The 18,238-nt window shown below is 41.3% G+C and overlaps 2 long non-coding RNA genes across 2 annotated transcripts; both read right to left on the bottom strand.

Moving 5' to 3' along the window:
• Positions 1–10,366: 10,366 nt before the first annotated feature.
• Positions 10,367–11,041, bottom strand: LOC138247293 (uncharacterized). The gene is made up of 3 exons (XR_011194415.1): positions 10,937–11,041; positions 10,496–10,584; positions 10,367–10,395 (listed from the first exon to the last, which is right to left on the bottom strand). It is a non-coding gene; the product is annotated as an uncharacterized lncRNA (long non-coding RNA).
• Positions 11,042–16,182: 5,141 nt separating this feature from the next.
• Positions 16,183–16,857, bottom strand: LOC138247292 (uncharacterized). Its single transcript, XR_011194414.1, has 3 exons — positions 16,753–16,857; positions 16,312–16,400; positions 16,183–16,211 (listed from the first exon to the last, which is right to left on the bottom strand). It is a non-coding gene; the product is annotated as an uncharacterized lncRNA (long non-coding RNA).
• Positions 16,858–18,238: the final 1,381 nt, after the last annotated feature.

Below are 18,238 nucleotides of genomic sequence, written 5' to 3'. Positions count from 1 at the left end.
AGATGGAGGTGGGTGGGGGACAACTCTGGGGATAGTGCCTCCCGCCATGTTTTTCTTGGCGGTACACTTGCTACGAAAACCATGGCGGTAGGAGGGGTCATAATCCCGAGGGTGGGATTGTGACGGCTGCCTGGCTGGCGACCTAAGTCTCCAGCCCAGCGGTCGTTACCACCCTGGCAGACGGAGTGGTACATTGGCGGTTTGGCTTGGGCCAAACCGCCAATGTCATAATTTGGGAAAAGGTACCGCCAGCCTGTTGGCAGTACCTTTCCCCAAATTACCGCCGACCGTTATTTTGTACTGTCAAAACTTGTAAAAAATATGATAAATCAGCAAAAACTGTAATTCTTTCCCCTTAGACATAAACTCAAGTTACCAAATTTAAGAGGATTTCATGTGTATTTTAGACCGGCCTAAAGTAACTGTTACTGCTTAATAGAGCAAACATAGGAAACTGATGCATTAAGTATAAGAATCCATTTCCATTTAACTGAAAATCTCAGTGACCAGCTCTTGGCCGTTACACATTTTCCCCCAAGAAAGGTGGCAAATTTAACCATGGAATAATATGTAGTGTATTTCAAAGTGGCATTTGCAACCAATATAGATATTGGAATAGTCAGCCACGGATGAGAGCTTTCTGTATTCTTTCCTTAGCAAAGAGACCACTGTTGGGATGGGAATGTACCCTGCATGGTGTAAATCATGATCTTGCCCAGCGTGCCTAACTGCAAGTATTTGGTCTCATGTTTTCAGATTTTGTGGCACATTCTAATGATATTTAAGTGTGTGTTGAAGGCCTTTGTTTATTCTTGCCTTGTGAATGGTCCTGGATCTGTCCTGTTCCCAGAGGGATGCACCAGGCAGACCCTAAGTAGTAACAAAAAGGCTACTGCCCTTATTCCTGGTTTACATATTTAGTACGGTATTCGTAGTATTCTATGGGGCATACTTAAGAGCGCCTAGCACCAATCCAATGTCACATAAGTGTCATTTTTTACACTAATGTGGCATTAGAAGGCCAAAAACGCCGGCCATATTTACAAAGTGGCGCAAGGCATGTATTGCGCCACTTTGTAACTCTTTGAAATCCTGTGCATCTGTGAATTTGCAGGTATGCTAGAGGAGGTTGATATACATTGCTTGAGTGCCTCAGTGTATCATGGTGACATGAGCATGTGGGATCTGATAAAGCAGTCAGCCTTGGGAAGATCTTCCTCCAAACATTTTGCATTCTCCCCTATTATTTATGCTGAGTTCATTTTTGTTGGCTTTCAGACTCTGTGCACTTTACACCTGTTAACCAGTGCTAAAGTGTTTGTGCTTACTCCCCAAAATATTTTATAAAGGAACAAGGGTCCCTTAGATAAAAGGACTATAGATTTAAATACCTTATAGAATTACAATGAAGTCTATGGAAAACGTGCAATAAACCGGTATACTTATTCCAAACTAAAGTAAGAAATCAGTGTAGTCAGAAAACAAAAATGTCTAGGAAACCATAAATCATAATTGCTCAGTGTAGGAGGCTGGACTGGCTTGTAGTGAGTACCAAGGGGTACTTACACCTTGCACCAGGCAGGGCCAGGTATCCCTTATTAGTGTAGAGTGGTGTCTAGCAGCTTAGGCTGATAGAAAAGGTAGCTTAGCAGAGCAGCTTAGGCTGAACTAGGAGACGAGTGAAGCTCCTACAGTACCACTAGTGTCACTTGCACAATATCATAAGAAAACACATACACAGATATACTAAAAATAAAGGTACTTTATTTTTATGACAAGATGCCAAAGTATCTCAGTGAGTACCCTCAGTATGAGGATAGCAAATATACACAAGATATATGTACACAACACAAAAATATGCAAAAGAAAACAGTGCAAACAATGTATAGTCACAATAGGATGCAATAGGGGCACATAGGAATAGGGGCAACACAAACCATATACTCTAGAAGTGGAATGCGAACCACGAATGGACCCCAAACCTATGTGACCTTGTAGAGGGTCGACTGGGACTGTAAGAAAACAGTGAGGGTTAGAAAAATTGCCCACCCCAAGACCCTGAAAAGTGAGTGCAAAGTGCACTGAAGTTCCCCAAAGAGCACAGAAGTCATGATAGGGGAATTCTGCAGGAAAGACCAACACCAGCAATGCAACAACAATGGATTTCCAGACGAGAGTACCTGTGGAACAAGGGGACCAAGTCCAAAAGTCACGATCAAGTCGTGAGTGGGCAGATGCCCAGGAAATGCCAGCTGTGGGTGCAAAGAAGCTGCCAACTGTCGCGCCGCATGGTGCGGCGCGAGCCGAATGTTCGGCACAAGCCGGGCGTTCGGCTGGGGCCGCACAGCGCGTTTCTAAAATGCGGCGCGCCCCCAGCCTTTCATGCACTTTTCGAGGCCCCAGGCATTGCATGGGGCCTCGCTCTGTCGTTTTCCACCGCCTTGCTGGGGTCTCCTGACCCCTCTTACCTGTTCTTCTTTCTTCTTTCTTGTCCTCTTTCTTTTCTTCTTTCTGGGGTCTTTTTGTTGTACTTTTTTTATGTCTTCTTCCCTTCCCAGGTTACCTTTCTCTTCCCAGCATTCATTGTTCCCTATTCTCTATGGTTTCTATTCTGTTTTGTTCTATGTACCTCTCCCTGTCTAATATGGTGTCCCTTTACTTCCTGTGGGTCACTTCCTGTCTTTTGGTATATAAGGGCTGTGTTTTCTTCATTTCCTTGCGCTGCAACACTTTCTGCTCAGATAGTGTCTTCGCTCCTGATTTCCTCGCCTTTCTGGTTCTGGATTTCATCGCTCTGTGTTTCCTGAATTTTGTTCTTTTTGATTCCTGCTTTTTGTTCTTGTTTTTCAGGAGTCCTCCTGTTAGAGGTTTTTTCCCCTTTTGTTCTAAGGGGTTTTTTCCCTCTGGCGCTATTTTCTGAAGTTCACGGTCTGTTCTTGGCGTCTCCATCACCTACAGCACCGTGGCTACCAGAAAGAGTCGCCCCTTTTTGGGCCAAAGCCGAACATCGAAGATCCACGCCACTAGACCTGCAGATTCCAGGCGCAAGCAGCACATGAGTCGTGACAGATTGCAGCGCCCAACCATTCCGACGTCCTCAAACACCATGGATAATACAGTGGCGGCTGCTGCAGATTCTGATCAATCTCTTTTGACCACGATTCAGCAACAAGCTCAGGAATTGCAACAACTACGCAATGAAAATGCTGCGTTACGACAGGCTTTGGCTCTCCGCACTAGTGATGTTCCGACTATCTCCGCTTCTACCCCTCGTTTCTCCGGCGAACCAACCAAGCTTCGTGAGTTCCTGGATGCATTAACGGTGTACTTCGCCTTCCGACCAACCCAATTCTCCCACGACAGGACCAAGGTGGGTTATCTCATCAGTGCCTTATCCGGTCCAGCCTTGGCCTGGGCAACCCCGATGGTGTCATCCAATGACCCAGTTTTGTCGGACTATTCCACCTTTGTGAGTCGCTTCAAACAAATGTTCAGTCGACCTGGATTGGAAGCCTCTGCAGAAGAAGCCTTATGCGACATTCACCAAGGCTCACAAGATGTTCTGCAATATATAACCCGTTTTCGTCAGCTAGCAGCAGAGACCACTTGGGTGGAACGTACTCTGGTAACGTTATTTCGCAGAGGACTCAAAGAAGAAATAAAGGATGAACTAGTACATTCTACCAGAGTGGAAGATCTTCGTGGCCTGATGGATCAAGCACTGTCCATCGAATATCGTCTTCAGGAACGGAGATCGGAGAAGAGAAGGAGTAGAGGGTTCTCCCAGCCAAGTACCTCACTAGCTGGTCTGCAGCGTTCTGAGGAACCTCGCCCTCCTGCTAGAGACGTCGAAGGGGAACCCATGCAGGTAGATACTACCCGAGGTCCGCTCTCCGCCAGCGAGCGAGAAGACAGACGCAAGAAAGGGTTGTGCCTGTACTGTGGTTCTGCTGGTCACATAATTCGAAACTGTCCTGTACGTCAGCCCAGGCCATCGGGAAACGCCACTTCCCGTCCTCTGTAAGAAGGGAGGGGACGGGATCTACAGCTATACCTTCCATCAGCTCCTTTAATGACAATACAACCTCCTTGTTCATTTTTCCTGTCTTGTTGCAACTTCCTGACGGTCGTCAAGAAGAGACTATGGCATTACTAGATTGTGGTGCTAGTGGAATATACATGGACCAGACGTGGGCTGCTACTCACCAAGTTCCTACACAATCTAAAGAAGTTGCCGAGCAGGTGCACACCGTGGATGGATCCTTATTATCCTCTGGTCCAGTGGACACCACTACCCTGATGTTAAGTTTACAGATCGGAAACCATCAAGAACACATCTCTTTTGATCTTATCACGTCCCCCAACCATACCATTATTCTTGGAATTCCGTGGTTCATCAGACATAATCCATATGTGAACTGGGTAACCCGGACAGTTTCCTTGTCTTCGCAATTTTGTCATGAAAACTGTTTTGCTTCCGACAAGTATTGGTCACCGAAAAGATCTATAGTCACTGAAAGTATTACTGGTTCTTCCATTAATACAGTCCAAGGAGTCCCTGAACACTATTTGGAGTTTCAAGATGTGTTCCAAAAACCATCCAAACCTGTGTTACCTCCACATCGAGACTACGATTGTGCTATTCCCTTAGAACCTGGCACAATCGTTCCTTTTGGGAGGATGTATTCCCTCACGGAACCTGAAAAAGAAGTTCTAAAAGAATATCTGGATGACAATGTCCAGAGTGGTCTTATAGTTCCCTCATCTTCTCCGGCCGGGGCTCCTCTCTTTTTTGTACCCAAGAAGACAAAGGATCTTCGTCCTTGCCTGGACTTTCGAGGTCTGAATAAGATAACCATTAAAGACCGTTATCCTTTGCCTCTCATCAGGGACATTCTAGAAGCAGTTAGAGGGGCTCAACGTTTTACTAAACTTGATCTGCGAGGAGCCTATCACCTTTTACGCATAAAAGAAGGAGATGAGTGGAAGACAGCTTTCAGGACCCCATTTGGTCACTTTGAATACAGAGTTATGCCGTTTGGTCTCACTAATGCCCCCGCAATCTTCCAGAGATTTATGGATTCGGTGTTTTCTGACCTTCTGAACCAGACAGTGGTCATTTACCTAGATGATATTCTGATTTATTCCAGAGATCCTGAACTCCATTCGTCCCATGTGAAACAAGTCCTTCAAAGACTCCGGGCACATCAACTATTTTGCAAACCAGAAAAATGTGAGTTCGACAAGACGGAGGTTAAATACCTGGGTTATCATTTAAGTTCCACCGGCATAGCTATGGACCAAGAAAAAGTACAAGCGATTCTAGACTGGCCTTCTCCTTCTTCTATTAAAGAAGCACAATGTTTTTTAGGATTAGCAAACTTTTATCAGCAGTTTATATTGGACTTTGCAAAACAAACTAGCCACATAACACATACCTTAAAGAAGGAGAATTTAACGAAAGGGTTTATCTGGACTGAGGCGGCTGAAACAGCCTTTCAAGGTTTAAAGAAAGCTTTCACACAAGCTCCCATCTTACGGCATCCAGATACCAACAAACAATTTATTGTTGTCACCGACGCTTCTGAAAGAGCCATCGGAGCTGTCTTACTCCAACAACAAGAGGATGATGGTCTTGAACATCCTGTTTTCTATTTGTCTCATATCCTCTCTACAGCAGAACAACATTACTCTGTACTTGAACGGGAATTATTGGCTTTGAAAACAGCCTGCCTAGAGTGGAGACAGTTTCTGATGGGTTCCAAAGAGCCTTTTGAGGTTAGAACAGACCACCGTAACCTACAATGTTTACAAAATTTTGTGTGCCAGAATAGTCGCCAGGCTCGTTGGGCCTTTTTCTTCAGTCAGTATGATTTTTACGTCACCTATATTCCTGGATCTCAAAACATTCTGGCTGATGCTCTGTCTCGTCGTTATCCAGATTGTACTCCTTCCCCATCTCAGTATCTACTGGAACCTAGTAAGATCATTGGAGTGGCTCAATCTTTTCTGGAGGAAGTACAACTGGAATACACCAAACTATTGGACCACGAAGTAGAGAACCTAAGACCTTTGTTGAATAAGAGACAAGGATTCCATTATTATCAGAACTTGATATTCCTCCCTACTGACAGAGTGAAAGAAAAAGCATTACAAATGTGCCATGATTCACCGGTGGCTGGTCATAGAGGCATCAAGGCCACACAAGAACTTCTCTCACGGTTTTTCTGGTGGCCTACCTGGAAGCAGGATGTTGAAAGATATGTTCAGGCTTGTCCTATTTGTGCTCAAGTCAAGATTCCCCGTACCAGACCTGCAGGATTGCTACAGCCCTTGCCTGTTCCGCCAGCTCCATGGCACACCATCTCTACCGATTTCATGTGTTCGCTCCCACCTTCAGCAGGAAACCGGGTTATCATGGTCACTGTGGATTCCTTTACAAAGATGGCTCATTTCACTGCCCTAAAAAGGCTGCCTACATCTCAAGAACTAAGCCAGATATTTATTGATCATATCTTCTGCCTTCATGGACTTCCACATACCATTATATCTGATAGAGGACCCCAGTACATTTCCCGGTTTTGGAGGTATTTCTGTAAGACACTCAATATCAACAGAGCCCTGTCATTGGGGTTCCATCCACAGACCAATGGACAGACCGAGCGTCTGAACCAAGGACTAGAGCAATACCTTCGCTGTTTTTGCAATTCAACCCAAAGCAACTGGAACACTTATCTCCCTATTGCTGAATTTTCCTACAATAATACTGTCCACAGTGCTTCCAAGGTCACTCCTTTTTTCTGCTCTTATGGTTTTCATCCTACCTCCTTTCCTACTTCTCCTCCATCCACCTCTCCTTTGCCCGCTATTACTCACCTCTCCAAACGACTTTTACAGATCCATAGACTAATTCGATCCAATCTGTTACAAACCAAAAGATATATGAAGAAGGCTGCAGACAAGAAACGTGGAACCACTCCAGACTATCACCCGCAAGATAAAGTCTGGCTCTCATCCAAATTCCTACCCTCACGTCTTTCTCTGAACAAGTTCACACCTCGTTACTACGGACCTTTCCGTATTCTTCAGCTGATCAATCCTGTCACTGTCCGTCTTCGCTTACCTCATACTTGGAAGATTCATCCCGTCTTTCATGTTTCCCAGCTCAAACCTTACGTACCTGACCCTTTCTCTCGCCAGTTTCCTTGTCCTCCTCCTGTGTTGGTGAACGATGTTCCTGAATATGAGGTACAGGAAATCTGTGACTCTCGTCTATTTCACAGACGGCTTCAATATCTGATTCATTGGAAGGGTTATCCTCTCAGTGAATGCTCTTGGGAAGATGCATCTTCTGTTCACGCTCCTCTCCTGATTCAACGCTTTCACCGTTTATTTCCTCTCAAACCTGGGCCTTCGGGAGGGGGACCTACTGTCGCGCCGCGTGGTGCGGCGCGAGCCGAATGTTCGGCACAAGCCAGGCGTTCGGCTGGGGCCGCACAGCGCGTTTCTAAAATGCGGCGCGCCCCCAGCCTTTCATGCACTTTTCGAGGCCCCAGGCATTGCATGGGGCCTCGCTCTGTCGTTTTCCACCGCCTTGCTGGGGTCTCCTGACCCCTCTTACCTGTTCTTCTTTCTTCTTTCTTGTCCTCTTTCTTTTCTTCTTTCTGGGGTCTTTTTGTTGTACTTTTTTTTATGTCTTCTTCCCTTCCCAGGTTACCTTTCTCTTCCCAGCATTCATTGTTCCCTATTCTCTATGGTTTCTATTCTGTTTTGTTCTATGTACCTCTCCCTGTCTAATATGGTGTCCCTTTACTTCCTGTGGGTCACTTCCTGTCTTTTGGTATATAAGGGCTGTGTTTTCTTCATTTCCTTGCGCTGCAACACTTTCTGCTCAGATAGTGTCTTCGCTCCTGATTTCCTCGCCTTTCTGGTTCTGGATTTCATCGCTCTGTGTTTCCTGAATTTTGTTCTTTTTGATTCCTGCTTTTTGTTCTTGTTTTTCAGGAGTCCTCCTGTTAGAGGTTTTTTCCACTTTTGTTCTAAGGGTTTTTTTTCCCTCTGGCGCTATATTCTGAAGGCCACGGTCTGTTCTTGGCGTCTCCATCACCTACAGCACCGTGGCTACCAGAAAGAGTCGCCCCTTTTTGGGCCAAAGCCGAACATCGAAGATCCACGCCACTAGACCTGCAGATTCCAGGCGCAAGCAGCACGTGAGTCGTGACACCACCGGACGGTAGAAGCTGTGGATTCTGCAAGAACAACAAGGGCTAGAAACTTCTCCTTTGGAGGATGGATGTCGCATGTCGTGTAGAGTCATGCAGAAGTGTTTTCTTTTAGAAAGACCGCAAACAAGCCTTGCTAGCTGCAAGGGTCGTGGTTAGGGTTTTTGGATGCTGCTGTGGCCCAGGAGAGACCAGGATGTCGCCAATTGCGTGAGGAGACAGAGGGGGCATCCAGCAAGACAAGGAGCCCACTCAGAAGCAAGCAGCACCCGGAGAAGTGCCGGAACAGACACTACGAAGTGGAGTGAAAAGGTGCTCACCCGAAGTTGCACAAGAGAGTCCCACGCCGCCGGAGGACAACTCAGGAGGTCGTGCAATGCAGGTTAGAGTGCCATGGACCCAGGCTTGGCTGTGCAGAAAGGAAATCCTGGAAAAGTGCACAGGAGCCGGAGTAGCTGCAAAACACGCGGTTCTCAGCAATGCAGTCTAGCGTGGGGAGGCAAGGACTTACCTCCACCAAACTTGGACTGAAAAGTGACTGGACTGTGGGAGTCACTTGGACAGAGTTGCTGAGTTCAAGGGACTTCGCTCGTCGTGCTGAGAGGAGACCCAGAGGACCAGTGATGCAGTTCTTTGGTGCCTGCGGTTGCAGGGGGAAGATTCCGTCGACCCACGGGAGATTTCTTCAGAGCTTCTAGTGCAGAGAGGAGGCAGACTACCCCCACAGCATGCACCACCAGGAAAACAGTCGAGAAGGCGGCAGGATCAGCGTTACAAGGTCGCAGTAGTAGTCTTTGCTACTTTGTTGCAGTTTTGCAGGCTTCCAGCACGGTCAGCAGTCGATTCCTTGGCAGAAGGTGAAGAGAGAGATGCAGAGGAACTCTGATGAGCTCTTGCATTCGTTAACTAAGGAATCCCCCAAAGCAGAGACGCTAAATAGCCAAAATAGAGGGTTTGGCTACTTTGGAGAGAGGATAGGCTAGCAACACCTGAAGGAGCCTATCAGAAGGAGTCTCTGACGTCACCTGCTGGCACTGGCCACTCAGAGCAGTCCAGTGTGCCAGCAGCACCTCTGTTTCCAAGATGGCAGAGGTCTGGAGCACACCGGAGGAGCTCTGGGCACCTCCCAGGGGAGGTGCAGATCAGGGGAGTGGTCACTCCCCTTTCCTTTGTCCAGTTTCGCGCCAGAGCAGGGCTGAGGGATCCCTGAACCGGTGCAGACTGGCTTATGAAGAGATTGGACAAACAATTCAGTGGGGCACATCAACAATCAATGTCTAAACTATTATATTATCAAAATGAGATGACATGAGAGAATCTAGTATGATCAAACTAAATTGCTAATTGATAAATCTTCCTTTTCTGAAAAAAACAATAACTAACCAAAGAGAAAAACCATGTACTCATATAAAACTAACCAAACAGAAATGTCCATGCAAATAGAGAATTTTAATACAAAAGAATATATCATATTATACACATAGACATATAAACATATATACACAACATGTAGAAAAAGGATGAAAAGCCATCAGCCTACACATAAACATATAAACATATATACACAAAATGTAGAAAAAGAATGAAAAGCCATCAGCCGACACGTGTTTCGTCCTGACTGGACTTCTTCAAGGCTGAGAGAATCACAACATATAACAATCAATTACAACAAATATATATATACAATATATACAAATATTAAAATAAATACACATCCAATATTTTATCCTTTCCCTTTCCAAAATACAAAAAACTGATAAATTCTTTGGTCAATTAAGTACACAAGCTCTTAAAAATGCATATTATTTATACTATTTCTCTTGGTTTGAAGCTAAACAAGAAACTTCAGAGAAAAGGAAGAAAACCACCACCACAACCTCAGTGGTGAAGTGTTTATTTGAAGTATCCAACAATATATTTCCCATGTCCCCAAGAATAGGTCTGTTGAAGCCACAGCGATAGTTAGCCATGCAACATGCAAGCCCAAGTGTAAATGAATTTCTTTTTCGTTGGCATTCGATCAATTTATGTCTAAAATTTATTTTCTTTCAAACGTAAACTACTTTTAGCCCAGAATAACCCCTCATTGTATAATGGTGAGGAAAAAGAGTCTAATAAATATATACCTTTATTTGCTTCTATGTCCGTATAATCATATACCATTTATCATCCTCTATAAAGAAGGAGGGGGAACGTGATAATTTAGTTACTCCCATTTCACTTGGCAAAATTTAGGGAATGCCAATAAAGTGTACTATAGTGCAATTACTGACCTGTTTTAATCATAATCAGTCACTTCCTTGCTGTCTTCAAAATGAATCTAAATTACAGGAACCGTAAACCTCATGTATTGAGGAACCAACTGAAATATAAATAATTACAATAAATCCAATGTCCTCCCTAAAAGGAACTCAATTCCTATGTGATCATCTTTTATACCAATGTCTCCACACTATCCTGGTAATGGAGCCAGCATTCTAATAGTGCTCCGTTTTTCATTGAATTCGCAAATCTCATGTATTGAGGAACCAATTGAAATACAAATAATTACAATAAATCCAATTTCCTCCCTAAAAGGACCTCAATTCCTATATAATCATTTTTTATACCAATGTCTCCACACTATCCTGGTAATGGAGCCAGCATTCTAATAATGCTCCATTTTTCATTGAATTACATAGAATACATTTCCCAAACTTCTACCATACACTTACCTATATGCCTCTCTCTCTGTTCTTAAATCTCGTCCCTGTTCTATTTCCCGATGTATCTCGGCGAGAGCATCGAGGGCCTCTGTACCTCGTCTCACTCTCCCCGACTTTTCCAAAGGAAGTGTACATCCCTCGCCGGCATTTTGCGCGCCACATTAGTACTCAAACCGAGTTCATTAGCACTAACAGCGGACAGAAGCTTACCCATAGAACCACGGCGGCCATTTTGAAGTGGTTCCTATTGAGTAAAAACTAACACAAAGTCAGGACGAAATATCGTCTATATCGTATGTATACATTCTAAGACGACGATTTCAATACTTCAAATCCTTCGCCGTTATTTTAAACACCGCGTTAGCACTTAAACATAATTCATTAACCGGAAAAAAAAGGAAAAAGCACCTGCCTATGCAACCGCGGCGGCCATTTTGAAGTGGTTCATGTTTTGTAAATATTACCCCCCAATAAAGACAAATTGTCACCTATTTGCCAACCAAAGAAATACATTTTCAACCACCCAATATCATGATGGTAAAGTAATTTCTACCCCCAATATGTACACAAATGTCACCTCAGTGAACATATAGAGTGAAGTCGTAACCGGTCTTCCCAACATATAGAAAATTCAAATGAGAAGGGAAAGAACCCTCCCTATCTTTCAAGGACACGAAATAGAAAAGATATTGACAAAGTTAGTGACTCATATCATTTGTGTGTTGTTCTACATTCATAGTATGCCAAATGGATATATTCAGAGGAAATGGTACAACTCATCATCCAAATTCATGCCCATTTCAATCGTTCTTAATTTGATAATCCATTTTGCTTCATTTTTACGCAAGTCCAATGTTCTGTTGCCACCCCTAGCGTTCACCGGGATTTGATTTATACCCATATATTTTATTAATGGAACCTCAGTTACTGGATGTTTATCTTTAACATGCCGTACTAGCGGTGATGCTATGTCATAATTTCTTAGGGCTCTGATATGTTCTTGAATACGTTCCTTCAAGGGCCTTATTGTGCTGCCCACATATATCTGGCCACATATGCATTCCAATATGTATACCACAAATTTCGTATTGCAGTTAATAAAAGTGGAGATTTTATATTTGTCACTACCATTGTAGCTGAATTCAGTTGTTTTATGCAATGCCATACTGCACATATTACAATTACCACACCTATAGAAACCCGCAATTTTATTCGGAAGCCATGTTGTTTTACTTTCCATTAGAGGTGGTAAGAAACTTTTACAGACTTCATTTCTGATAGTTTTACCTCTTTTATGAATCATTTTAGGTTTCTTAGAAAGTAAAGCAGCCAGTGTTTCATCTGTCTGTAGAACATTCCAATGTTTACATAGAATGTGATATATATTGTGACTGTTTTGGCTATATGCCGTACAAAAACTCATTGCTCTGTATGGTGAACTGTCTCGCATCTTTGTCTTTTGACCCAGTAGGGTGGTTCTACATGTTTGATCAATCTTTTTCCTTGCTGTTTTGATGACACGCTTGGAATAGCCTCTCTGTGTGAATCTATCTTCCAATTTATTTAGTTCTATGTTGCATACATTGGGATCGCTGCAATTTCTTTTCAATCTGGTCATTTCCCCAAATGGGATGGCTGAAATTTGACTTTTAGGATGCGCACTTTCTGCATGTAATACCGAATTGCAGGCTGTTGGTTTGCGGTAAACTTTCGTATGAATCTTATTATCTGTGACGGATATCTCTAGATCTAAAAAACAGACTTTGTTCTTGCTGAATTCATACGTCATTTTAATATTGAAGATGTTACAATTGATGTATTCATAGAATTCCTTTAATAGTTGTTCCGATCCAGTCCAGATCATTAAAACATCATCAATATATCTTCCCCAGAACAAAATGTTGTCGGTAAATACAGAGGGGCCCTTCTTCCAAACATGTATTGCTTCAAAGAAGCCCATATATATATTCGCATATGAAGGAGAGAACCGTGAACCCATAGCTACTCCTTGTGCTTGCTTGAACCACTGCCCCTCATGTAAAAATACATTGTTTTCCAATGTAAATTCAATCATACATAGTATCATATCAGTATGTTCCATGTATGATGCAGATCTCTCAGACAGAAAATGCCGTACTGCTTGTAAGCCCTTATCTTTGGGAATACATGTGTATAAGGAAGATACATCTAAGGTAACCAGCATCATCTCTGGAGTCCAGTTCACGTCCTCCAGCTTACAAAGAACATCCTTCGTGTCCTGTAGATATGAAGGAATGTTTTTCACAACAGGCTGCAGATAGCTATCAATGAACTCGGAAAGTCTCTCCGTAGGCGCTCCTATTCCCGATATTATGGGTCTGCCTGGTGGTGAAATGGCACTCTTATGTAGTTTAGGTAATACATATATACAAGGTGATGTAGGATAAGGATTGAAGATATATTTGAATTCAAAATCAGAAATTAACCCCTGATTGTACCATAAGAATAATAGTTTTTCCAATTCATCAACAATCTTTTTAATGGGATTACATTGCAATTTAATATATGCTCTACTATCAGATAGTTGTCTATCTATTTCTTGAACATAGTCTGCTCTATCTAAAATCACAATGTTTCCCCCCTTGTCTGCCTCTTTAATCACTATATCGTGATTACTTCCTAGTTCCTTGAGAGCCAATCTCTGTTTATTTGTTATATTAAACGATTTGTGAAAGTTGCCACTTTTAATTTGTTTTTGTAGTTTGCACAAATCTTCTTTCACCAATCCCCCTAATACTTCTATGACATTGTTACTGGGTAATTAGGGGGTAAAGCTAGATTTAGGTTTGAGGCCACTATTTAAAGATGTATCCTGAACAATTTTGAGGTCATTTAATAGGTCTAGCCTGTCCATGTTGTTATCATCCATATTTTCTAAGGTGAGTAAAAGTTCAATGTCTGCAATATCTTTGATAGTATAATTACTCACTGTAGTACTCATTGTGGTATCTAAAATTGTCTCTGTATGCTTTTCTGTCTTGTCTGCAAAATATTTTTTGAGTTTCAACTGTCGAAGAAATTTAAAAAAGTCAATATGTACTTGCGTCATGTCACAAAGATTAGACACACAAAAACCCAATCCTTTGCCTAACACCTTAAGTTGTTCTTCAGTAAGAATATGTTTGGATAAATTCACAATCGAAATGCTGCTACAAACCTGCGCAGCATCTACTAACTTTTTGTTAGATGCCAATATCAATTGTTCTTGATTCTGCTCCTTGCTGCTCTGGTTTGCATCCCTATAGCTGATTGGTTTTTGACCTCCTCTTCTCCTTTTGCCTCTACGTGTTTTGGCCTTGCATTTTGAAAAGGCTGGTTGTAAGCATTTCTCTTGTTTCCTAGTCTGTACCTTTTTGCTTCCTGTAAAAAACTATTGGTGGGCATTTGGTCATCATTGGAATTTGAATTAGTATTATCACTTGATATGCTAGTGCTATCTGATTCATCTGATGTTATTGAAAAATCCGATTCATGGGTCACAACTCCCAATGTGCCCTTCTCATTTGTAGCTTGTCCGTGGTGAATGAAATTATCAAATTTCCTAGCGAACGTATAAATTCTGCCACTTTCATAATCTCTATCATCTCTTCGTAATTTTGCCATTTTTTTATTCCTGATATACAACTGATGTTTATCAAGCACTTCTTTCAAAATCTTGTCATTTTTTGTTTTAACATCTGGCAAATTTAGGGCCTTGATTTCATTTTCTAATTCCTGTATGTCTTTTAATAATTTTTCCCTTTTTTCCTCCGCATGTTGTATTAAAATTGGCATCATACCTTTCGAAGTCTCGAAGAGCAATTGTTCCCACTCCAGCATGTGTTTAACCGACAAGTCGTCAAAAGTAGGGAATATAATTACTCTCAGGCCCCGAGGGACCTTTTTTTCTGTGATGTATTTTTGTAAAACTGTGGCATCCCACCATCGAGATAATTCCTGTTTTTTCAATTTTTCTAAATGTAGATATTTAGATCTCATACCTTCTGGGCAATTACCTATACCTTGGGAAACATTACTAGTATTTGGAGTATGTGAGAACATAGCATGAAAGATCTTGTCTCTCTTATCATCAAACATTGCCATTTTTTCGGAGTGCCTATTCAGCAACCCCTACAGTATTAATCTAGTACTTTCCGAAGTGCAAATAATCAATATGAACATATACAATCAACAACAAAAGGCAACTCATAACTTGAAATAAATGCACATTCTAAACATATAGGAAAAAACTTTTGAGTGCTCATACACTGACACACATCGTTGCCTTGATATGTACTTCCGGGTTTACAATAGTAGACCCGTTTTAATAATGAACAAACAATTCAGTGGGGCACATCAACAATCAATGTCTAAACTATTATATTATCAAAATGAGATGACATGAGAGAATCTAGTATGATCAAACTAAATTGCTAATTGATAAATCTTCCTTTTCTGAAAAAAACAATAACTAACCAAAGAGAAAAACCATGTACTCATATAAAACTAACCAAACAGAAATGTCCATGCAAATAGAGAATTTTAATACAAAAGAATATATCATATTATACACATAGACATATAAACATATATACACAACATGTAGAAAAAGGATGAAAAGCCATCAGCCTACACATAAACATATAAACATATATACACAAAATGTAGAAAAAGAATGAAAAGCCATCAGCCGACACGTGTTTCGTCCTGACTGGACTTCTTCAAGGCTGAGAGAATCACAACATATAACAATCAATTACAACAAATATATATATACAATATATACAAATATTAAAATAAATACACATCCAATATTTTATCCTTTCCCTTTCCAAAATACAAAAAACTGATAAATTCTTTGGTCAATTAAGTACACAAGCTCTTAAAAATGCATATTATTTATACTATTTCTCTTGGTTTGAAGCTAAACAAGAAACTTCAGAGAAAAGGAAGAAAACCACCACCACAACCTCAGTGGTGAAGTGTTTATTTGAAGTATCCAACAATATATTTCCCATGTCCCCAAGAATAGGTCTGTTGAAGCCACAGCGATAGTTAGCCATGCAACATGCAAGCCCAAGTGTAAATGAATTTCTTTTTCGTTGGCATTCGATCAATTTATGTCTAAAATTTATTTTCTTTCAAACGTAAACTACTTTTAGCCCAGAATAACCCCTCATTGTATAATGGTGAGGAAAAAGAGTCTAATAAATATATACCTTTATTTGCTTCTATGTCCGTATAATCATATACCATTTATCATCCTCTATAAAGAAGGAGGGGGAACGTGATAATTTAGTTACTCCCATTTCACTTGGCAAAATTTAGGGAATGCCAATAAAGTGTACTATAGTGCAATTACTGACCTGTTTTAATCATAATCAGTCACTTCCTTGCTGTCTTCAAAATGAATCTAAATTACAGGAACCGTAAACCTCATGTATTGAGGAACCAACTGAAATATAAATAATTACAATAAATCCAATGTCCTCCCTAAAAGGAACTCAATTCCTATGTGATCATCTTTTATACCAATGTCTCCACACTATCCTGGTAATGGAGCCAGCATTCTAATAGTGCTCCGTTTTTCATTGAATTCGCAAATCTCATGTATTGAGGAACCAATTGAAATACAAATAATTACAATAAATCAAATTTCCTCCCTAAAAGAACCTCAATTCCTATATAATCATTTTTTATACCAATGTCTCCACACTATCCTGGTAATGGAGCCAGCATTCTAATAATGCTCCATTTTTCATTGAATTACATAGAATACATTTCCCAAACTTCTACCATACACTTACCTATATGCCTCTCTCTCTGTTCTTAAATCTCGTCCCTGTTCTATTTCCCGATGTATCTCGGCGAGAGCATCGAGGGCCTCTGTACCTCGTCTCACTCTCCCCGACTTTTCCAAAGGAAGTGTACATCCCTCGCCGGCATTTTGCGCGCCACATTAGTACTCAAACCGAGTTCATTAGCACTAACAACGGACAGAAGCTTACCCATAGAACCACGGTGGCCATTTTGAAGTGGTTCCTATTGAGTAAAAACTAACACAAAGTCAGGACGAAATATCGTCTATATCGTATGTAGACATTCTAAGACGACGATTTCAATACTTAAAATCCTTCGCCGTTATTTTAAACACCGCGTTAGCACTTAAACATAATTCATTAACCGGAAAAAAAAGGAAAAAGCACCTGCCTATGCAACCGCGGCGGCCATTTTGAAGTGGTTCATGTTTTGTAAATATTACCCCCCAATAAAGACAAATTGTCACCTATTTGCCAACCAAAGAAATACATTTTCAACCACCCAATATCATGATGGTAAAGTAATTTCTACCCCCAATATGTACACAAATGTCACCTCAGTGAACATATAGAGTGAAGTCGTAACCGGTCTTCCCAACATATAGAAAATTCAAATGAGAAGGGAAAGAACCCTCCCTATCTTTCAAGGACACGAAATAGAAAAGATATTGACAAAGTTAGTGACTCATATCATTTGTGTGTTGTTCTACATTCATAGTATGCCAAATGGATATATTCAGAGGAAATGGTACAACTCATCATCCAAATTCATGCCCATTTCAATCGTTCTTAATTTGATAATCCATTTTGCTTCATTTTTACGCAAGTCCAATGTTCTGTTGCCACCCCTAGCGTTCACCGGGATTTGATTTATACCCATATATTTTATTAATGGAACCTCAGTTACTGGATGTTTATCTTTAACATGCCGTACTAGCGGTGATGCTATGTCATAATTTCTTAGGGCTCTGATATGTTCTTGAATACGTTCCTTCAAGGGCCTTATTGTGCTGCCCACATATATCTGGCCACATATGCATTCCAATATGTATACCACAAATTTCGTATTGCAGTTAATAAAAGTGGAGATTTTATATTTGTCACTACCATTGTAGCTGAATTCAGTTGTTTTATGCAATGCCATACTGCACATATTACAATTACCACACCTATAGAAACCCGCAATTTTATTCGGAAGCCATGTTGTTTTACTTTCCATTAGAGGTGGTAAGAAACTTTTACAGACTTCATTTCTGATAGTTTTACCTCTTTTATGAATCATTTTAGGTTTCTTAGGAAGTAAAGCAGCCAGTGTTTCATCTGTCTGTAGAACATTCCAATGTTTACATAGAATGTGATATATATTGTGACTGTTTTGGCTATATGCCGTACAAAAACTCATTGCTCTGTATGGTGAACTGTCTCGCATCTTTGTCTTTTGACCCAGTAGGGTGGTTCTACATGTTTGATCAAT

Source organism: Pleurodeles waltl, chromosome 7 (genome assembly GCF_031143425.1).
Source record: "Pleurodeles waltl isolate 20211129_DDA chromosome 7, aPleWal1.hap1.20221129, whole genome shotgun sequence".
In the NCBI taxonomy this organism is placed as follows: domain Eukaryota; kingdom Metazoa; phylum Chordata; class Amphibia; order Caudata; family Salamandridae; genus Pleurodeles; species Pleurodeles waltl.
Note: the sequence above shows the minus strand (reverse complement) of the source record. Positions and strands in the feature narration are given on the sequence as shown.